Here is a 23901-nt window from a genome sequence, read left to right as displayed (position 1 = left end):
TGGTCAATGTGGTAAAGTTTATGTTGTGCATATTTTAATTTTATCACAATTTAAAAATTATAAAGGAGAAGAATAGGAGGGGCATGATGGTTCATGCTTGTAATCCCAGCATTTTCAGAGGCTGAGATGGGTGGATCACTTGAGGCCAGGAGTTTGAGACCAGCCTGGTCAACATGGCGAAACCCCATCTCTACTAAAAATACAAAAATCAGCCAGGTGTGGTGGCATGTGCCTGTAGTCCCAGCTACTCGGGAGGCTGAGGTGGGAGGATTACTTGAGCCCAGGAGGTCGGGGCTGTACTGAGCTGTGATGGCACCACTGTACTCCAGCCTGGGCAACAGAGCAATCCCTGTCTCAAAAAAAGGAAAAAGAAAAAGAGTATATTGCCCATAGAATATTTTGCCCATACACATACTGTGTATGTAGTTGCAATGGAAACTGAAATTCTCTTTGGAATGTTTCCTACTGTGATGCTGCCGGAGGACGATCTAAAGGAATGAGGATCTAGAGTTTTGCGTTGTGGATCCCAGGAGGATTCAATGAAACAGTAGTGAGAAGGCAGGATAGTCATGCTGGGAGATGAGGGCTGCTGGGGAGCTCAAGGAGGTGCCTTCCTCAGGTCACACATTGACCTTCAGATTGCCTCTCAGGAAAAGCCTGATACGTAACTCTGAAAGCTCCTAGGATCTGTTAGCCAAGAATCTGTGTTTTAATTTTATTACATCTAGAAATTAATAGACTATAAACATTTTCCCTTGGTTTGCTTTTTAAAATCATCTTGGATTATTTCTCTTTTTGTTGTATTTTTATTTTAAAGAAAAATGTTCATTTAAGTTCATCATCTCAATGTCTTAAACCTTTAAATTCAACATCATTTTATTTTTCCCAAGATGTCCCTTCTCTTCTCTTCTTTGATTTTATTTTTTCCGGAATTCTCCTTTCTAGTATTCAGTGGCCTGTTTTCTTTTGAGAGAAAAATGTTTGGCAACTTACTGTTTGGCTGCAAAAGTGCTGAACAGGTTTTAAACACTTGGATTTCCCAGCTGGCCCTAATCCTTTGCCTGTTACATAAAGGGACCCCTTAAGCCCCTGAAATTGCAGGGGACATTTGTGTTGAAGTTCACTATTCTAGGATTATTTGGTGAGGTAGATATGGATGTGAAATTGCAATGCACATTCAAAGATGACACTACCACGAGTTCAAATCTATCTGCACAAAGCCGGGGTGACAGGCAGGCCTGCCTCCCTCCTTGTGCGGCTGGTCTGTCCTTTGCAGAATCACAACTCTGCTTCCTGTCAGGGCTGTGACGGTTGGCACAGAGTCCTGGCACTGAGCTCAGTGGCCCTTTCTCCCTTAAGCCCAGCCACACTGTTTCTGATTCCTGGCTCACGCTTGCCATGGCTTCTCTTGTGATTTTCTTTCAATGCTACATTGCCCTCTAAGAGCCTAAAATAGAGGCTTGACCATGATCCTTTCATAGAATTCAATATTCAGCCTCAATAGAAATTAACTATTGCCAGATAATAAGTATTATTCACTATTAATATGTTTATTAATAACCAATACAATAGATTGTTTAATTATAGTTAATTATTGATACTAACATTTCATGATTATAGCTGACTTTTTTTTTTTAGTGCTTCCTTTGTGTGTGGCCCCGTATTGCCCTGTATAGAAGCATTTCATCTTTACAACAACTCTGTGAGGTAGGTACTATTATCCTCGTTTTCCAGCTGGAAAACAGGCCTGGGGAGATTGAGAAACTTACCCAAGTCCCACAGCCAGGGACTGGTGGAGCTAGGAATGAGTTCAGGTTGTCTGTTTTCAGACCCAGAGCCTGCACTGGAGTTTGTGTGTCCCTAGGTGCATTCCACAGAACCCAGTAGCAGATGGTGCAATGAGGAAAACAAAAGGAGTGTCATGTACAGGAGGCTTGGGTACCACTCAGATATGTTGAAGCTGTAACCCCCAATGTGATGGCATTTAGAGGTGGAGTCTTCAGGAAATAATTAGGTTTACCTGAGGTCATGAGGGTGGGGCCCCTGTGGTGGGATTAGTGCCCTTATAAGAAGAGGAAGAGACAAGAGCTGGGTCACCCTCCAGAACATAAGCACACAGTGAGATGGTAGCCATCTGCAGGCCAGGAGGAGGGCCCTCTCCAGGAACTCAATCTGCTGGCCCTTGACTGTGGACTTCCCAGCCTCCAGAGCCATGAGAAGTAAATGTCTGTTGTTTGAGCCACCTAGTCTATGGTATTTTGTAATCGCAGCCTGAGCACAGTAAGACAAGGGGTAGTGCTTTTTAATCAAATAAACTTTGAAAATGTCCCATATAGTACTATCTTCCTATCTTAAAGGACCAATGATGCCTATTGAAATCAAAGACTCTGAAAAGTCCTGCAATAAAGGAAGCTATTTAAATTTGTTTAAACAATTGCTTCTCAAACTTTTTGACTATGGAACATCTTCCCACTTATGAATATCTCAAAGAACACACTGGGAAGGTACTACTGGAAGTGAAGCATATGCCTCAGACATGAATGTGTGCTTATTTTCCAGGTGGGATGAACTGCCCAATGAAGCCATAAAGTGGTACAGGCGAGGGTTTGGTAGTTGAAAAGAGGAGAGAAGAATGCAGACAGAGCCTGAGAAAGGGCAGGGGGCCGCATCCAACAGGTGGGAAGTGCCATTGCAGGGAAAAGAGCCCAGATATTCCGGAACATCTGGGGAAGATAAAAGGAAGTTCTTCTTGGGATAAATCTGGTGAGAACTTACTTTCAAGGCAGAGTTTAGGGCCTGTCCTGGTTGGAGGAGCTGATTTTAAGAACAGAAAGAACAGTCCAATATTAAGTGTTAATTTGAATATAGGAGAATAGGATAAAAAATGACTCACAGAATTATTATGTCATCTGGGCTGGAAAGTGTCATATTTACTTCCCATTAGAAATTCCTTACAGGCTGATTTCCTAAAGTCAGCTTCATTTCTTTCTAGGAAATTACAAGATATGAACTCAAATAAAAGGCTTACTTGACCAAGGGAACAAGATCTTGCTTAGCCCTGGTAATACCCAATAAATGTTTGCTAAATATATTCAAAGGGGACGGGCACGGTGGCTCACGCCTGTAATCCCAGCACTTTGGGAAGCCAAGACGGACGGATCACTTGAGGTCAGGAGTTCGAGAACAGCCTGGCCAACATGATGAAAGCCCATCACTACAAAAAAATACAAAAACTAGCCAGAGGTGGTGGCGTGTGCCTGTAGTCCCAGCTACTCAGGAGGTTGAGGCAGAAGAATCGCTTGAACTCAGGAGGTGGAGGTTGCAGTGAGCTGAGATTGTGCCATTGCACTCCAGTCTAGGCAACAGAGAAAACTCCATCTCAAAAAAAAAGAAAAAAAAAGAAAAAATTAAATAAATAAATATATATATATTGAAAGGACAAGAAAGGGAGGATTAATTGCACAATTTGGGTTTTGCATCCTTAAAATGAAATATTAATTTTACCAGTTTTTTGTTTTTTTGTTTTTTGTTTTTTTTTGTTTGTTTGTTTGTTTTTTTTTGTTTTGTTTTGTTTTTTTTTTTTTTGAGACGGAGTCTCGCTCTGTCGCCCAGGCTGGAGTGCAGTGGCGCGATCTCGGCTCATTGCAAGCTCCACCTCCCGGGTTCACGCCATTCTCCCGCCTCAGCCTCCGAGTAGCTGGGACTACAGGCGCCCGCCACCACGCCCGGCTAGTTTTTTTTTTTTTTTTTTTTGTATTTTTAGTAGAGACGGGGTTTCACCATGTTAGCCAGGATGGTCTCGATCTCCTGACCTCGTGATCCACCCGCCTCGGCCTCCCAAAGTGCTGGGATTACAGGCTTGAGCCACCGCGCCCGGCCTGTTTTTTGTTTTTTTGAGATGGAGTCTTGCTCTATCGCTCAGGCTGGAGTGCGGTGGCGCAATCTTGGCTCACCAAGCAGTTAGTTTTTTAGGGTGGGGTGGAGGGGAGAAGGTGAGATTGCTGGCAGAAAGATAGCAAATTACACAAAAAGCCATCAAGTTGTCGTGTGATCTTATGATGAGGTTTCATGTCCGTTCATCTGTCAGATGATGGGGCCAGACCAGATGGTCTTAAAGACCCTATCCATATCTACCATCCTAAGATTCTCTGTTCTTCAGGACATGCTAGAGGAAGTTTGGGAAAGCAACTGTTAGTACAGTTAATACAATTTAGACAATACATTTGTAATGGGCATTTGACACAGCAATCAATTGTACAAGTAGATTCTATTTGCTTTTTCTTTTATTAAGCGGAAGAATAAATAAACATAAGTGGCCTCAATTATTTAATACCAAAAATGTTGACATGGTAGAGATAAACGTCAACACCAACAAATATGTTTTCCATGTTCTCCTTAAAACAAATAGAAAGTTTGTCTGATACCAATAATTATCCCTTAGAATTGGGATGTATTCAGGTTTTATGCATGTTACACAGAGCAAACAGGCTATTTTCACTTTCTGTGTTTGTATATTTACCTATAATTGCCGACTTTCTACAAGTGATGTTTCCTCTTGTGTAAATGTCAATTGGATTTAGCAAATGTCATGATTATTTGTGCCATCTATTGGTGAAATGTAGTATGACAGCATCTTCTGTGTACAAGACAGCTGCTATGGGGAGAGGAGGGTTGTTAGGACAAATTAAACAGGAATTCTGTACTCAAGAACAGTGGAGAATCTATCTTTTATGAGGCAATTCAAAATTTGAACACTGGAAGGGTATTTGATGGTAGTAAGGAATTACTGTTTATTTTTAGGTGTGACATTGGTATTGTGGTTATGTTAAAACGTCTTTATCTTTTAGAGACACCTAGTAAGATATTTCTGAATGAGCGCAAGTGATATGTGTAACTTGCTTTAAAATAGTATTAGCAATTTTGATACATGCACAACGTGGATGAAGCTTGAAAATGTGCTAAGTAAAATAAGCCAGACACAATAGGACAAATATGGCCGGGCACGGTGGCTCACACGTGTAGTCCCAGCACTTTGGGAGGCTGAGGCAGGCTGATCACTTGAGGCCAGAAGTTTGAGACCAGCCTGGCCAACGTGGTGAAACCCCATCTCTACTAAAAATACAAAAATTAGCTGGGCATGGTGACGTGTGCCTGTAATTCCAGCTACTCAGGAGACTGAGACAGGAGAATTGCTTGAACCTGGGAGGTGGAGGTTCCAGTGGAGCTAAGATTGTGCCACTGCACTCCAGCCTAGGTGACAGAGTGAGACTCTGTCTCAAAAAAAAAAAAAAAAAAAAAAAGAGAGTGGGAGTAGGCAAATATATAGGGTATCTAGAGTAGTCAAATTCACAGAGAAAAAAGTAGAATGATGATTACCAGAGACTGGGGGAGGGGAAGTGGGGAGTTACCATCTAATGGGTCCAGAGTTTTAGTTTTGTAAGAACTCTTTTCTGGAGATGGATGGTGGTGATGGTTGCACAACAATGCAGATGTCTTTAATACCACTGAACTGTACACTTAAACATGATTAAAATGGGAAATTACAACATGTATTTTTTAGCACAATAAAAAAAAATTAGGGCCAGGTGGGTGCACCCGGGCCGGTGAGGAAGGGGCACCCGTCTGGGTGGGTGGGGCAGGGAGGGTACCTGAGGTCACTGGCTCCGTGGTAGAGGCAGGGGCGGCAGAGGTGGAACTGCAGAGCTGCAGGGTCCACTGACCCTTACCCTCAGCTGGAGAAGTAACCCTCCAGATCAACTGCAAGAACAAAGCAGCAATCCTGAGAGGAGCCGCAGACCCGCGGAAGGAAGCGGACTGCTCCTGCAGGACCCAGGAGACACCCCAAATACTGTGAGTGCCCCAACTGCAGAAGCGGGAAAGGGAGACCCTCTTCTTCCCAACACACACCTCCACTGGGGAAGCTGAAGGTCTGTTTTCGGGAGAAGTTTTCGACTTTACCTCAAGCGGAGTCAAGTTAGAGAGCTGAGCCGAGCAAAATACAAGGGTAGAGGAAGCAGCAGAAAGGCCCTGGGAGCTCGCTGGGTCCCCAAGCAGCCCATTCCGGCCTGACACCACAGGGATCCAGCAGGAGGGTGGCCAGAGGAGCAGGGGGTAAAACTCCACAGGGAGAAGGCATTCTCTATCTGAACTTTATAACAATTTGAAAGGGGCAAGAAGCCCATTCAAAAAGCATGAATCTGGCGTGCAGACTTCACATGCAGGGGGAAGAAATGAAGCCCTTTTCTTTCACAGCTGGGAGGCGAAAAGCCTTGGGCAAGTTTTCAAGCCCATCTCACCCTCCACCCGGAAACAGACTTGAGGCTGTTGGGGTAGGCATGGTGGGATTGAGGCTGGCCCTTCTGTTTGTGTTGAAGCTGGGTGAGGCCTGTGACTGCTGATTTTCCCCAACTTCCCTGATAACCTGCATGACTCAGCAGAGGCAGCCATAATCCTCCTAGGTACGCAACTCCAGTGACCTGGGAATCCCACCCTCATCCCCCACAGCAGCTGAAGCAAGACCTGCCCAAGGAGTCTGAGCTCAGACACACCTAGCCCCGCCCCCACCCTATGGTCCTTCCCTACCCACCCCGGTACTGAAAGACAAAAGGGCATTTAATCTTGGGAGTTCTAGGGCCCCACCCACCACCAGTCCCTTTTCACACTACTGCTTTCCAGAAAGTGCCACCTCCTGGCAGGAGGCCAACCAGCACAAAAATAGAGCATTAAACCACCAAAGTTAAGGACCCTTGTGGAGTCCATTGCACCCTCCTCCACCTCCACTGGCACAGGTGCTGGTATCCATGGCTGAGAGACCCATAGACATTTCACATCACAGGACTCTGTGCAGACAACACCCACTACCAGCCCGGAGCTGGCTAGACTCACTGGGTGGCTAGACCCAGAAAAGACACAACAATCACTGCAGTTTGGCTCACAGGAATCCACATCCACAGGAAAAAGAGGGGAGTACTACATCAAGGGAACACCCCATGGGACAAAAGAATCTGAACAACAGCCTTCTGCCTCAGACCTTCCCTCTGACAGAGCCTACCCAAATGAGAAGGAGCCAGAAAATCAACCCTGGTAATATGACAAAATAAGGCTGTTCAACACCCTCAAAAGATCACACTAGTTCACCAGCAATGGATCCAAACCAAGAAGAAATCCTGGATTTACCTGAAAAAGAATTCAGGAGGTTAGTTATTAATCTAATCAGGGAGGGACCAGAGAAAGGAGAAGCCCAATGCAAAAGTATCCAAAAAATGATACAAGAAGTGAGGGGAGAAATATTCAAAGAAATAGATAGCTTATAGAAAAAATAATTTAAAAATTCAGGAAATTTTGGACACACTTTTAGAAATGTGAAGTGCTCTGGAAAGTCTCAGCAATAGAATTGAACAAGCAGAAGAAAGAAATTCAGAGCTTGAAGACAAGGTCTTCAAATTAACACAATCCAACAAAGACAAAGAAAAAAGAATAAGAAAATATGAACAAAGCCTCCAAGAAGTCTGGGATTATGTTAAATGACCAAACCTAAGAATAATCAATGTTCCTGAGGAAGAAGACAATTCTAAAACTTGGAAAACATATTTGGGGGAATAATTGAAGAAAACTTCCCCAGCCTTGCTAGAGACCTAGACATCCAAATACAAGAAGCACAAAGAATACCTAAGAAATTCATCACAAAAAAGTCTTCACCTAGGCACATTGTCATCAGGTTATCCAAAGTTAAGACAAAGGAAAGAATCTTAAGAGCTGTGAGACAGAAGCACCAGGTAACCTATAAAAGAAAACCTCTCAGATTAACTGCAGATTTCTCAGCAGAAACCCTACAAACTAGAAGGGATTGGAGCCCTATCTTCAGCCTCTTCAAACAAAACAATTATCAGCCAAGAATTTTGTATCCAGTGAAAAAAAGCATCATATATGGAGGAAAGATTTAGTCATTTTCAGACAAACAAATGCTGAGAGAATTCGCGATTACCAAGCCACCACCACAAGAACTGCTAAAAGAAGCTCTAAATCTTGAAACAAATCTTGGGAACACATCAAAACATAACCTCTTTAAAGCATAAATCACACAGGACCTATAAAACAAAAATATAAGTTAAAAAGCAAAAAGGAAACAAAATAAAACAAAAAAAAACAAAGTACACAGGCAACAAAGAGCATGATGAATGCAACAGTACCTCACATTTCAATATAATATTGAATATAAATGACCTAAATGCTCCATTTAAAAGAAGAACTGCAGAATGGATAAGAACTCACCAACCAACTATCTGCTGCCTTCAGGAGACTCACCTAACACATAAGGATTCACATAAACTTAAAGTAAAGGGAATGGAAAAAGGCATTTCATGCAAATTGACACCAAAAGCAAGCAGGGGTAAGCTATTCTTATATTAGACAAAACAAATTTTAAAGCAACAGCAGTTAAAAGAGACAAAGAGGGACATTAATGGTAAAAGACCTTGTCCAACAGGAAGCTATCACAATCCTAAACATATATGCACTTAACACTGGAGCTCCCAAATTTATAAAACAAGTACTATTAGACCTAAGAAATGAGATAGACAGCAACATAATAACGGTGGGGGCTTCCATACTCTGCTAACAACACTAGACGGGTCATCAAGACAGAAAGTCAATAAAGAAACAATGGATTTAAACTATACCTTGGAACAAATGGACTTAACAGATATATACAGAACATTTCATCCAACAACCACATTTTATTCAACAGAGCATAGAACTTTCTCCAAGATAGACCATGTGATAGGCCACAAAATGAGCCTCAATAAGTTTAAGAAAATTGAAATTATATCAATCACTCTGTCAGGCCATAGTGGAATAAAACTGGAAATCAACTCCAAAAGGAACCTTCAAAACTATGCAAATACATGAAAATTAAACAATCTGCTCCTAAATGAGCATTGGGTCAAAAACGAAATCAAGATGGAAATTTAAAAATTCTTTGAACTGAATGACAATAATGACACAACCTATCAAAACCCCAGGGATACAGTTAAGGTGGTGCTAAGAGAAAAGTCCATAGACCTAAATGTCTACATCAAAAAGTCTGAAAGAGCACAAAGAGACAATCTTAGGTCACACCTCAAGGAATTAGAGAAAGAAAAACAAACCAAATCCAAATCCAGCAGAAGAAAGGAAATAACCAAGATCAGAGCAGAAATACATAAAATTGAAACAAACAAAATACAAAAGATAAATGAAACAAAAAGTTGGTTCTTTGAAGAGATAAATAAAATTGATAGACCATTAGCAAGATTAACAAAGAAAAGAAGGCAGAAAATCCACATAACCTCACTAGAAAACAAAACAGGAGATATTACAACCAACATTATTGAAATACAAAAGACCATTCAGGGCTACTATGAACACCTTTACTCACACAAACTAGAAAATCTAGAAGAGATGGATAAATTCCTAGAAAAATACAACCCTCCTGGTTTAAATCAGGAAGAATTAGATACCCTGAACAGACCAATAACAAGCAGTGAGATTGAAATAGTAATTTTAAAATTACCAACAAAAAAAAGTCCAGGTCCAGATGGATTCACAGCAGAATTCTACCAGACATTCAAAGAAGAATTGGTACCAAACCTTTTGACACTATCCACAAGATAAAGAAGGAACCCTCCCTAATTCATTCTATGAAGCCAGCTTCACCCTAATACCAAAACCAAGAAAGGACACAACCAAAAAAGAAAACTACAGACTGGTATTCTTGCTGAATATAGATGCTAAAATCCTTAACAAAATACTAGCTAACCAAATCCAACAACATATCAAAAAGATAATCCACCGTGATCAAGTGGGTTTCATACCAGGGATGCAGGAATGGTTTAACACACACAAGTCAATAAATGTGATGTACCACATAAACAGAATTAAAAACAAAAAATCACATGATCATCTCAATAGATGCAGAAAAAGCATTCGACAAAATCCAGCATCGCTTTATGATTAAAACTCTCAGCAAAATCAGCATACAGGAGACATACCTTAATGTAATAAAAGCCTTCAAAACTAACTCACAGCCAACATAATACTGAATGGGTAAAAGTTGAAAGCATTCCCTCTGAGAACAGGAACAAGACAAGGATGCCCACTCTCACCACTCCTCTTCAACATAGTACTGGAAGTCCTAGTCAGGCCACTTAGACAAGAGAAAGAAATAAAGGGCATCCAGATTGGTAATGAGGAAGCCAAACTGTCACTGTTTGCTGACAATATGATAGTTTACCTTGAAACGCTAAGGACACCTCCAGAAAGCTCCTAGAACTGATAAAAGAATTCAGCAAAGTTTCCGGATACAAGATTAATATACATAAATAAGTAGCTCTTCTATACACCAACAGTGATCAAACGGAGAATCAAATCAAGAACTCAACCGCTTTTATAACAGCTGCAAAAAACTAAAATACTTAGGAATATACCTAACAAAGGAGTTGAAAGCCCTCTTCAAGGGAAACTACAAAACACTGCTGAAAGAAGTCACAGATGACACAAACAAATGGAAACACATCCCATGCTCATGGATGGGTAGAATTAATATTGTGAAAATGACCATACTGCCAAAAGCAATCTACAAATTCAATGCAATCCCCATAAAAATACCACCATCATTCTTCACAGAGTTAGCAAAAACACTTCTAAAATTCATGTGGAACCAAAAAAGAGCCCACATAGCCAAATGAGGACTAAGCAAAACTAGCAAATCCAGAGGCATCACATTACCTGATTTCAAATTATACTATAAGGCCATAGTCACCAAAACAGCATGGTACTGGTATAAAAATAGGCACATAGACCAATGCAACAGAATACAGAACCCAGAAATAAACCCAAATACTTGCAACCAACTGATCTTCAACAAAGCAAACAAAATCATAAAGTGAGGGAAAGGACACTGTTTTCAATAAATGGTGCTGGGATAAATTGGCTAGCCACATGTAGGAAAATGAAACTGGATCCTCATCTCTCACCTTATACAAAAATCAACTAAAGATGGATTAAGGACTTAAACCTAAGACCTGAAATTATAAATATTGTAGAAGATAACATTGGAAAAACCCTTCTAGACATTGACTTAGGCAAGAATTTTATGACCAAGAACCCAAAAACAAATGCAATAAAAACAAAGATAAATAGCTAGGACCTAATTAAACTAAAGAACTTTTGCACAGCAAAAGAAAAAGCACAGTAAGCAGACAACCCACAGAGTGGGAGAAAATGTTCACAATCTATACATCTGACAAAGGACTAATATCCAGAATCTACAATGAACTCAAATGAGTAAGAAAAAAAAATCCCATCAAAAAGTGGTCCAAGGACATGAACAGACAACTCTCAAAAGAAGATATATAAATGGCCAACAAACACATGAAAGAATGCTCAACATCACTAATGATCAGGGAATGCAAATCAAAACCACAATGCGTATGATACCACCTCACTTCTGCAAGAATGGCTATAATCAAAAAATTGAACAAACAGTAGATGTTGGTGTGGATGCAGCGAACAGGGAACACTTCTACACTGCTGGTGGGAATGTAAACTAGCCACAGTGGAAAACAGTGTAAACAGCCACTATGGAAAACAGTGTGGAGAGTCCTTAAAGAACTAAAAGTAGGGTAAGGAGTGGTGACTTATGCTTGTAATCCCAGCACTTTGGGAGGCCAAGGCAGGTGGATCACCTGTGGTCAGGAGTTCGAGACCAGCCTGGTCAACATGGTGAAACCCCATTTCTATTAAAAAGTAAAACTAGCCTGGCGTGGTGGTGAGTGCCTGAATCCCAGCTTCTCAGGAGGCTGAGGCAGGAGAATTACTTGAACCCAGGAGCCAGAGGTTGTAGTGAGCAGAGATCATGCCATTGCACTCTTGCCTGGGTGACAAGAGAGAAACTCCGTTTCAAAAAAAAAGAAAGAAAGAAAGAATGAAAAGTAGAACTACCACTTGATCCAGCAATCCCACTGCTGGGTATCTACTGAGAGGAAAAGAAGTCATTACACCAAAAATATAAAACAAGACTGACTAAAGCATTTCTTGGTAAAGCAGCAGCAATCACTTATATCAATAAGGATAGGGGCACACTGGGCATTTTTGTGGTCACTTTTAGACAATGCTCTTGGTTTCATCTGTGCTCAGACAGGATTATAGAGTGGATTTTTTTTCCCTATTGTGATCACAGAGTGCCTTTTCTGATGTTGGCATTCTATGAAATTGTTTCTATTCAACACAAGAACACAGGCCTAGCCATAAGTGCAGCACTAGCTTGCACATGCATGTTTACAGCAGCACAATTTACAATTGCAAAATCCTGGAACCAACACAAATGCCCATCAATCAACAAGTGGATAAAGAGACTGTGAGATATATATATATATATATATAAAAAACATATATATATCACATATATATAACATATATATATCACATATATATATATATGAGATGGACTATTACGCAGCCATAAAAAGAAATGAATTAACAGCATTTGCAGTGACCTGGATGAGACTGGAGACTATTATTCTAAGTGAAGTAACTCAGGAATGGAAAACCAAACATCGTATGTTCTCGCCGATATGTGGGAGCTGAGCTATGAGGATGCAAAGGCATAAGAATGATACAGTGGACTTTGGGGGCTTGGGGGGAAGAGTGGGAAGGGGCAACAGATAAAAGACTACAAATTACGATGCAATGTATCTTGCTAGGGTGATGGGTGCACCAAAATCTCACAAATCACCACTAAAGAATTTACTCATGTAACAAAATACCACCTGTACCCCAATAACTTATGAAAAAAAATTGAGGCCAGGCATGGTGTTTCACGCCTGTAATTCCAGCACATTGGGAGGCTGAGGTGGGTGGATCACAAGGTCAGGAGTTTGAGACCAACCTGGCCAAGATGGTGAAAGCCCGTCTCTACTAAAAATAAAAAAATTAGTCGGGCATGGTGGCAGGTGCCAGTAATCCCAGCTCCTCGGGAAGCTGAGGTAGAGAATTGCTTGAACCTGGGAGGTGGAGTTTGCAGTGAGTCGATACCACATCACTGCACTCCAGCCTGGGTGACAGAGCAAGACTCCATCTCAAAAACAAACAAAAAAAATTAGGCCAGGTGCGGTGGCTCACACCTGTAATCCCAGCACTTTGGGAGGCTGAGGCAGGAGGATCACTTGAGCCCAGGGGTTCAAGACCAGCTTGGGCAACACAGTGAGACCCTGTCTCTACAAAAAAAATAAAAATAAATTAGCCAGGCATGGTAGTGTGCACCTGTAGTCCTAGCTACTCAGGAAGCTGAGGTGGAAGAGTCACTTGAACCTGGGAGGTCAAGGCTGCAGTGAACCGTGATCACACCACTGCACTCCAGCCTGGGCGACAGAGTGAGATCTCAACAATTAAAAAATTAGAAAAAATTAGAACCATAGAGAATTGGATTACAGATGTGACAAGATTGTCCATGAGTTTATGAAGTACGTGAGAGTTTATACTCTTCTCTGTTATTTTTGTATGTGTTTCAAATCCTCCATAATGAAAAATCTCTTTTTTTCCTAACAAAACTCCTGGTCTAGGAGGGAAGATAAAATGTGAACATGAATAACTTCTACATGACAGAAAGAGATAAACTAAGAGAAGTGCGGAGGAAATTTCAAGAATTACTATGCTTCCACAGATGAACCCAAATGCAAAGCTTAGAGCAGTAATAACATAGTCTTTAGCCAGTCTTCAGCATTATTTGTCCTGAATATTCAAAAACGATTTTGTGATGACTTTATATCTGTAAAGTTCTCTTCATAGGTAACCCTCTAAGGGAAACAGAAAAGTAAATCCTGCAAACAGGAGATACTCTTCTTGGGAAACTTCAGTTTTGAGCAAGAGGATGCTAGGATAGCAGAGACTGAGCAAGAGTGTTTTCCTACAAATGACATCATAGGTTGCCAGAACAAATTGCCCGTGAGAATAGCATGTGCTTAATCAGGAGATAGATGCAGAGAACACCCATAGGTGTAGGTTAGAATAATGCTAAAGAGAAAAAGGCTGGACACGGACAGTTCAAATCCACGTGAAACGCAACACAAAGACAATAGCAGCAGCGACAACAGCAAAATCTCCACCTCATTTTGGCCATGACTTTCAACTTCTTTTCTCCACCAAAAACCTTATTTCTTTAAGTTTTCCATGCGCAACTCATTCATTGAGCACCCAAGTATCAGGCACCACATTAAGCACGGAGGCTGTAAAGGGAGAGTGTAGTTCCGCCTCCCCAAAGAGCTCACAGTGCAGCAGGGTGGAGGCACATGCACAACTGAGAGGCTAAAATGTGGCTACTGAATCATATGGCCAGAATGGAAAAAGAAAAAGCTTCAGGAATGAAAAGCAAGGCACCTTTCATCCTGTTTGAGATGCCTGTGAGGCAGGTTCACTGTACTCTGGTTACCAGTTCCAGGGGAGATCCCACTACATGGAGGATCGCAAAGACCATCACTATGCCAGCCGCCAGGAAGGGAAGTCCAGATACTTCCACCAATTGCGTTTTTCTTTTCTTTTCTTTTCTTTTTTTTTTTTTTTTTTTTGAGATGGAGTCTCAGTCTGTCGCCCAGGCTGGAGTGCAGTGGCGTGATCTTGGCTCACTGTAACCTCCGCCTCCCGGGTTCAAGTGATTCTCCTGCCTCAGCCTGCAGAGTAACTGGGACTACAGGCGCACGCCACCATGCCTGGCTAATTTTTGTGTTGTTAGTGGAGACTTTTGGAGTTTTGCCATGTTGGCCATGCTGGTCTCAAACTCCTGACCTCAAGTGATCCTCCCACATCGGCCTCCTAAAGTGTACCTATTGCATCTTGGGCTGCAGTTTCTACCACTTGCAGGAGTTGAGTGAGACAGAACACTCACAGAACAAGTTGAGCAAAGCAACTTTATTCATCACAGATAGGCAGCAAGGCACAACAGAAGCCTGGCATCCTTTGTGAGCTGATTCCGCAAGGCTCAGGAAACTGCTCAGAATGGATGGAGTCTTGTCTGCACGTGCCCCACATTGCACCGCAGCCGAGGCACCCTGAAATCTCTCCACTCTGGGTTTTATACCCTGGGGGCAGATTGGGATCACTGGACCACAACACTGGAGGACATCCTGTTCTCAGAGGAACAGAAACAGAATCTGGCATGTTCTGGACAGCTTTTCCTTATCTCTGAATGTTGTTTCTGGCACATTCTACAGTTATTGTGAGAACTACAAGTGAAAAATGGGGGAAGAGCTGGGTTATCAAGGCCATTGAGGCACTTGTCCTACAATGTCCAGGAAGGTCACCCCAGAGAAGGTTGCATCTGAGTTGGCCTCAAAGGATGACTAGAATTTCTAGTCCTTATCTGGAGGAAATAGAATGAGTAAAAACATACAGCCATGTATGCCAAAAACACAATTTGTCCAGTGAATGTGAGTAAACGCAGGCTGAAATTTAGCAGGCATGATGAGAAAGGAGATATGGATTAGGCCTGATTATGAATACCCTGATGTGCCACTCTAGGGAATCTGGAGTGGGCCCGGGCTTGAAAACCAGTAATGAATGATAGAATTGTTTGGCTAGATCAGATTTGAAAAAATTCTGAATGCCTTTGGATAGGAAATTCAGCTCCAATGACTCACAGACCTGTGGTGTAAGGCCTGAAATTAAGATTCAAAACTAAGTACTGCCTTGACCATGAAGGTTGGTAAAATCAGGGTACAGAGGCTCAAATGGATTAACTGCAAGTTCTCCTCCCGCTCTGCTCCTGGTAGATAAGGTCCTCTAGCCAAGCAACCCTCCTTGTCAAAGGGACCAGGTGCAATGCTAGGCTTCAGGTCCCCATCAGCCTGCAGAATTATCCAAGCAAGCCAACACATCCTCCCACAGGAACCAGGGGCACCTCGCCCTCTTGTTACTACAAAGCCTGCCTCCCACAGCTCCTGATGGTTCACTCTGTTCCCGACTGCAACCTCCATGTGGCTCTGTGTGGGGCAGGGTTGTTCTCCGCTGGGCTGTGAGCCTCTGAATTACCTGCTGCCCATCTCATCTGTCTAGGGTTGGATGTCGTACATTCAACCATCCTCTCAACCCTAGGGTGGGAATCCCTCCCTCACCAGTGGGGTGAAGTGGAGGCAAACTAGATAAGACTCCATCATACCATGTAGTATTGCACCCTGTTTCTTTTCTTTTTTTTTTGACACAGGGTCTCACTTTGTTACCCAGGCTGGAGTGCAGTGGCACAATCTTGGCTCACTGCAACCTCCACCTCCTGGGTCCAAGCGATTCTTGTGCCTCAGCCTCCTGAGTAGCTGGGACTACAAGTGCTTGCCATCACACCCAGCTAATTTTTGTGGGTTATTTTTTTGTATTTTTAGTAGAGACAGCGTTTCACCATGTTGGCCAGGCTGGTCTTGAACTCCTGACCTCAAGTGATTCACCCCCCTTGGCCTCCCAATGTGCTGGGATTACAGGCATGGGCCACCACACCTGGCCACACACCTGCTTTTTCACACACTTACATTTCCTGTGTAACTGAAAAATCTTGACCTTGTGACACCTCTTTTCAGGAGAATGACATGTAAAATTATTCATAATGATGTATTATGAAAAATTTTACCAATACTTTCTTTTAAGAAAGATTAGGGAGGTAGTGTTTAGGATAGATTCTACATGGAACAAATTAGAAGTAGAAAGACCAGTCAAGAAGTATCTGAACAGAATGATAGCCGAGTGGTGTGCAGTGGATACTGTGATACGCTGCCCAGAAAGGACAGTGAAGGACATCAGGCCCCAGCTGCTGGAAGTGCTACCACACTCAACCTGTAGCTCTTAGCCCTCTCAGAAAGTGCCTGAGCTGCAGAAAGCTGCCTCACCTAAGGACATGCCCTGTCTTAGTCCTTTTGCATTGCTATCCTACCAGAGACTAAGTAGTTCAAAAACAACAGAAATGTATTTCTCACAATTCTGGAGGCTGTGAAGTCAAGGCACCAGGAAATTTGATGTCTGGTGAGGGTTGGCTTCCTAACTGATAGACAATGTCTTCTTACTGTATCCTCATGTGGTGGAAGGGGCAAGGGAGGGACCTCTCTGGGGTGTCTTCTATAAGGGCACTAATCCCATCCTGAGGGCTCCATCCTTGTGACCTAATCACCTTCCAAAGGCCCCAGATCCCAATACCATCACCTTGGGGGTTAGGATTTTAACAAATGAGTTTTGGAGGGACACAAATGTTTAGACCATAGCACACCTCTGCCTGGGGAAGCTCATATCGAGTGACCAATAGATGGTGGAGCATAAGGGCTTGGCCAGCACAGCCATGCTTGGGATGTTTCTGAAAGTCCATCTAACTCCAGAGCTCTTGGTGAGGTTTGCAGAGACTGTCGGCCTTGGGTTGTAGCTTAACGTCACTGCTCTGCCCACTCCTGCTTCTGTCCCCTAGCTTCCACAGGTGTGGTCCCTCCACAGGCACCCCTTCATGAAATGCCTCTTTAGAGTCTGGTTTCTGGGGATACAAGCTGTGACACTGAAAAAATGAAGAGGCCACGCACAGTGGGTCATGCCTATAATCCTAGCATGTTGGGAGACCAAGGCAGGAGGATTGCTTGAGCTCCGTAGTTGAAGACTAGCATGGGCAACATAGTGAGATCACACCTCTACAAAAAATTTTCATAAAAAAGAAAGAAAAAAAATAGAGATGGAAATGAGGGGAGGAGAGGGAAATTGAGAAATAAGAAGCTTAGATGATTTTTACCCTAAGGTTAAATTCCCCAAATAATGTTTCCCCACCTTCTCAGAGAGCCCACAGTCTGAATGAGGAGAAAACTGTTCAATGAAAAATCAACAGTCAGGTGAACGCTCCAGAAATCTGCACAGAATGGCAGTGCTCACGCCTTTTACATAAGCCAACCTCCTCACTCTCCCCTCCTCGGCAGCTCCCAGGCCTGAGGACGGGCAGAGTCACCTTCTCCCAAGAACAATCGAGAATCATTTCTCACTAGTAAGAATGTTGGCCTCACATTAAATTTGTGGATGTTTAATGGGCCTATTTATTTATTTATTTATTTATTTATTTATTTATTTATTTTTGAGATGGAGTTTTGCTCTTGTTGCCCAGGCTGGAGTACAGTGGCGCGATCTTGGCTCGTTGCAACCTCTACCTCCTGGGTTCAAGAGATTCTCCTGTCTTAGCCTCCAGAGTAGCTGGGATTACGGGCACACACCACGAAGCCCGGCTAATTTTTTGTATTTTTAGTAGAGATGGGGGTTTCACCATGTTGGCCAGGCTGGTCTCAAACTCCTGACCTCAGGTGATCCACCCACCTCAGCCTCCCGAAGTGCTGGGATTACAGGCGTGAGCCACCGTGCCCAGTCAGCTTATTCATTTATACTTCCATCAGGATTAAGTTCATCATGAAAGTAAAACAATCCAGATGGTTCTGAGACTGAATCTGAGCTCCTGCGTAACACAGCAGGGTGGATCTGGACTAGACGTCCTGCCCTGTACCAGCAAGCTTGGTCTCATAGGTGTGTACTGGAGGCAGCCTGAGAAGGTGTGATTTGATGGGCACCTAGAAGACCCATTTACCCACAAAAGACATGACTCAGTGAGGCTCTAGACCCTTTCTGCCACCGCAGCTTCACGCGGGCTCTGTAGATCGGCACAGCTTTTAGACCCAGCCATGCACGGCTCCTGACTTGGGCCATATAAAGGGGTCAACAACCTATAGACTTTGGGCCAAATCTAACCTCCCCATCCAGTTTCTGTACAGCCCATGTAAAAAATGTCTTTTACATTTTAAAAATCATTGGTAAAGTTTTAAATTTGTAACTGTTGTGGGTACATAGTAGTGTATATGTTTATGGGGTACACGGAATGTTTTGATACAGGCCTGCAATGCGAAATAAGCACCTCATGTAACATGGGGTATCCATCCCCTCAGGCATTTATCCTTAGTGTTACAAACAATCCAATTATACTCTTTTATTTGTAAATGTACAACTAAGTTACGTTATGATTGAGTTTTTACTTTTTTTGAGACAGAGTCTCGCTCTGTCGCCCAGGCTGGAGTGCAGTGGCACGATCTTCGCTCATGGCAACCTCCACCTCCTGGGTTCAAGTGATTCTCCTGCCTCAGCCTCCCAAGTAAGTGGGATTACAGACATGCACCCACACCCAGCTAATTTTGTATTTTTAGTAGAGACCGGGTTTTGCCATGTTGGTCAGGCTGGTCTCCAACTCCTGATCTCAGGTGATCCACTCACTTCAGCATCCCAAAGTGCTGGGATTACAGGCGTGAGCCACTGTGCCTGATCGAGTTTTTACATTTTTCAATAATTGAAAGAGCTCCAAAGAAGAATATTTTGCAACATGGGAAGATTATCTGAAATTCAAATTTCAGTGTTCACAAGTGAAGTTTTCCTGGAACACAGCCATGCTCATTCTCTTAAATGTCATCTGTGGCTGCTCTCAGGCCCAACAGCAGAGTCGAATAATTGCCACAGAAACCACATGGCCCTCAGAGACTAAAAGTTTACTACCTGGTACTGACCCCTGCTTTACAGCGTTGCTGCTTCCCTCTGTGGTCTGAAGACCAGCCTCACCAGCTTTCCTGGGAGGCTGTTAGAAACACGAAATCTTGGTCCCTGCCCTAGACCTACTGATTCAGATCCCAGGAAATTTCTATTCCCATGAATGTTAGAGAAATGCCAGCTTAGAGGGCTCTGCCCTGGCCATCCTCTGCTGCCCCTCCCCTCAGTGCAGGCAGTTCACAAGGTCAAGGGCATGCATCCTCCTGGAACCTCTTCCCCATCTAGACCATGCTCTGAGTACCTGGGAATTTTCCGCCTCCAGGGTCAATGCCAGCTTCCTCTCTGGGGTCCATCCTAGCCCAACAGGTGGTCAAGATGCAGCTGTTACAGGGCCGGAGGAGAGTGCCTGTGCTTGAATTTATGGATGGTGTGTCTTCTCGCTCAAGCAGCAAGTTCCTCACGGCATAAAGTGGAAAGACAAAGGGGAAGGATGGGGGCTGGGGGTTAGCTCTTGCTGTCCCATTACCTTCTGGCTTGGGCTCTAGAGCCCAGGAATTCTAGCCTGCCATGTAGTTATGTATATATCTTTGACAGTTTATTCACTTGATACGTAACTTCTAAATATTTCAGCATAGCTTATGGGCCTTGATTGGTACTCTTGAATGTGAATAGCATGTCTACTGAATGTTTCTCAATTGTGTTCTGAGGACCCCGTGCAGCAGAATTCACATGGGTTGTTTGCTTAGAATGCAAATTCCTGGGTCCCAGTTTTGATGATCCTGAATCAGGATTTTTTGAGGGTGGAGCCAAGGGATCTGCATTCTGACAAGTTTCCCAGTGCGTCTGGTTCACACCAGAGTTTCAGGAACTCTGGTAATGGGGTAGGGTGGACAGCAGCTGGCTCCCAGGGGAGAAGAAAAGGAACCAGCCAGGTCAGGGGACCACACTGGCTGCCAGCTTCAAACGCTTCCTATTTCTCTCATTATCTCTCTCCTCATCTGGCCTGAACCCAGCCCTGGGCGTGAGCCGCAGTTTTCTGCCAGGACTGGACAAGGGCATTCTCTCCCTAATACGGGGCCTTCAGAGACTGCTCCACCTAAGAAAGTGTCTGAGTCAATGTGAAACTGGAAAGAAGAGAGATATGGCGTGGCTGTGTCCCCACTCAAATCTCCCTTTGAATTATAGCTCCTACCGTTCCCATGTGTCATGGGAGGGACCCGGTGGGAGGTAATTGAATCATGGGGGGCGGGTCATTCCCATGCTGTTTTTGTGATTGTGAGTCTCACAAGATCTGATGGTTCTGTAAGAAGGAGTTCCCCTGCATAAGTTCTCTCTTCCCTGCCACCATGTAGAATGTGATGCTCCTCCTTGCCTTCTGCCATGATTGTGAGGCCTCCCCAGCCATGTGGAACTGTGAGTCCATTAAACCTCTTTCCTTTATAAATCCCCCAGTCTCAGGTATGTCTTTATCAGCAGTGTGAAGATGGACTAATACAAAGAGGAACTAGGGGAGCTTGGAGGAACCACAGAGACTCAATCAAGGATTCAGGTGAAGTCTCTGTTGCAAACCCTTGAGCAGGTGAGAACCCCTGGACTCTTGCAGGTGACATGGGAGGAGCTGTACATACAGACAGTGCTGTCCCACCAATGTGGGTTCAAACCCTGCATCTGTCACTGGCTATGTGACCTCGATCAAGTTCCTTAAGGTCTCCAGGTTTGTTTTCTTATCTGTAAGATGAGAATCCTCTTCTGCAAACCATGTCTGTTTAAAATACATGCTTGTTTTGACAGTGATGCAGCAACATTTTCTAGAGTTAATGTTCTTTCTCACTCATAATTTTAAAACATTTATTCATGACTAACTATAATATTAAATCTGTGACTTTATTTTTGCTAAATGTCCATGTCAGAGAAGAATATGACTTTATATGTGTTTTTTAAAAATAAGCCTTAGCAATGCATATTTGCAATAAAAATATTTGACAATCCTAATACCTTCTAGGCTTGTCACTGGAATGAAATGTGATAATTAAGTAAAACCCATTCTTGCCACAAAGATCTAAGCGGTGGCCACTTTTTTTTTTTTTTTCCAAGGTGGAGTCTTGCTCTGTCACCCAAACTGGAGTATAGTGGCGTGATCTCGGCTCACTGTAACCTCTGCCTCCCAGGTTCAAGCAATTCTCCTGCCTCAGCCTCCCAAGTAGCTGGGATTACAGGCGCCTGCCACCACACCCTGCTAATTTTTATATTTTTTAATAGAGATGGGGTTTCACCATGTCGGTCAGGCTGGTCTTGAACTCCTGACCTCGTGATCCACCCGCCTTGGCCTCTCAAAGTGCTGGGATTACAGGGATGAGCCACCGTGGCCGACCAGTAGCCACTGTTTATTAGGAAGCTTGTTATCTTCTACCACTGCACCTTCTGATGATTGCTCTCACAGGCACTTAACCACTGGCTAATAAAATGACTTTCCTTAAACCTCATGCACAGGAGACTAGTTAGGCTCCAGTTGCAGCCCTGTGCCCGGGCAGTGCTTGGCCAGTGACCTCTAACTCCCTGAGGCTTCTTGTGAGGAAGCAACTCCTGAAGTCACACGGCCAAGATGCTCACAGGACATGATTCTTAGGATGATCCCACCTGACCACAGCCTGGGACTCACTGTCACAGGTTAGTGATGAACGCCGAACCTTAATGAAACCGCCAGCGACACCTGTGCCATACTGCAAGTCACCACTAGGGGGAAGCAGAATACAAGCATCCAGGTGAGAACTAAGGAAGCACTGAGGAATGTGGCCCAGGAAGCCAAATGGGGATGGGAGGGGAGAAGGATCCTAGGTGCACCGTCCCTGTTCACCCCACCCACCGGGCAGACATGCACACTCCTGGTCTTGCTCTCAAACCATCTGATTCCTCTGTTACTCTGTTCTCTGGTCCTGGTACAGCACATTATATCTTCCGTATGGCAAAGGCCAGTGGTTCTCTAACTTGGCTGCATGTTTAAATCACCTGGAGAGTTCCGTAAACTCTCTACATCCTGGCCTTATCTCAATTAAATCTGAATCTCCGTTGCTTGGAAGCAGGAACCAGTGCTTTTTATATTTATTTACTTGCTTATGTATTTTTGAGACAGAGTCTCACTCTGTTGTCCAGGCTGGAGTGCAGTGGTGCAATCTCGGCTCACTGCAACCTCAGCTCCCTGGGCTCAAGTGATTCTCATGTCTCAGCCTCCCAAGTAGCTGGGACTACAGGCATGCACCACCATGTCCAGCTATTTTTTTTTTTTTCTATTTTAGTTGATATGGGGTTTTGCCATGTTGGCCAGGCTGGTCTTGAACTCCTGACTCAAGTGATCTGCCAGCCTCAGCCTCCCAAAGTGCTGGGATTACAGACGTGAGGCACTGTGTCTGGCCTCCAGAGCTTTTTAAAACACAACAGGTGATTCCAATTTGCAGTCAATTTTGAGAACCACCGTTTTAGGCAAAAGATCTCATTTCTTTTCAAATAGAAGCTGGCATTCATTGCTAGAGGACTCCTCCAAGAAGCCTCCCTAATGAACCACACGTTTTCCTCCTCCATCTGTCCGTGGGCCTGTCTGCAGCTGATGCCAGTACTTATCATGGCTTAAGATACGCACGGGTTACCTGGGGGTGTTGTTAATATGCAGATTCAGATTCATTAGGTCTGAGGTGGGGTTGAGATGCTGCATCTCTAAGTCCCAGGTGCTGCTGGTCCACAGACCATCCACACCTGGGTTGGCAGGCCATCATCCTGTGTTTCCACATGTGCACCTTTGCAGTTGTTCTCTAGCTGTTTTGCATTCCTTTTCTGCTTCTGTATTAACCATGTTTCTCCTTTCTGTAAACTTGATGCTTTAACATCTGCCCCGTGTGCATCTGCAGGACACACCTTGCTCTGGGCAACCCAATAATATGTCTCCCTCACTGTCCTCCTGCCCCTGGAAGGAGTCCTCCTGGGGGTGTGCTTTGCAAATAAAAACCAACCCAGCGTCTGCATCCCAACCAATTCCCCTATCTGGAAGGAAGCAATCTGGGCAATGTGGGGTAAAATTAGATGGCAGAGATTTGTGACAAGCATAGAAGACCACCCAGCTTGCTCAGGGGGCAGCATCAATCATAAGTCACATCACAGCAGAGCCATGGTTCTCAAGTCCCAACAGGCAGAGCGAGGCGGTGGAAAGAGGGAGAGGGAGAGAGAAGCAGGGAGCTCTGACCCATGCAGGTGGACTTGGGATCATGGGAGCGCACGAAGATAGACCCCAGGCTGGCTTCACTGAGACACCACCCAGAGAAAGGCAGCTGGAGGACACAAGGTGGGAATGGAGCT

General features: G+C 43.8%; 1 protein-coding gene and 1 long non-coding RNA gene across 3 annotated transcripts in view; one reads left to right on the top strand and one right to left on the bottom strand.

The window, feature by feature from the left end:
• The window catches only part of CLDN10 (claudin 10), a 124124-nt gene that overhangs the window by 70909 nt on the left and 29314 nt on the right, over nucleotides 1-23901 (bottom strand). The window lies entirely within an intron of this gene.
• Nucleotides 545-3156, top strand: LOC108582953. Its single transcript, XR_001897045.3, has 3 exons — nucleotides 545-619; nucleotides 1639-1707; nucleotides 2993-3156. It is a non-coding gene; the product is annotated as an uncharacterized LOC108582953 (long non-coding RNA).

The sequence above is a fragment of the Papio anubis genome, chromosome 15 (assembly GCF_008728515.1).
Source record: "Papio anubis isolate 15944 chromosome 15, Panubis1.0, whole genome shotgun sequence".
Taxonomy (NCBI): Eukaryota; Metazoa; Chordata; class Mammalia; order Primates; family Cercopithecidae; genus Papio; species Papio anubis.
The sequence above is the reverse complement of the archived record's forward strand: the minus strand, read 5'-3'. Positions and strand labels throughout refer to the sequence as shown.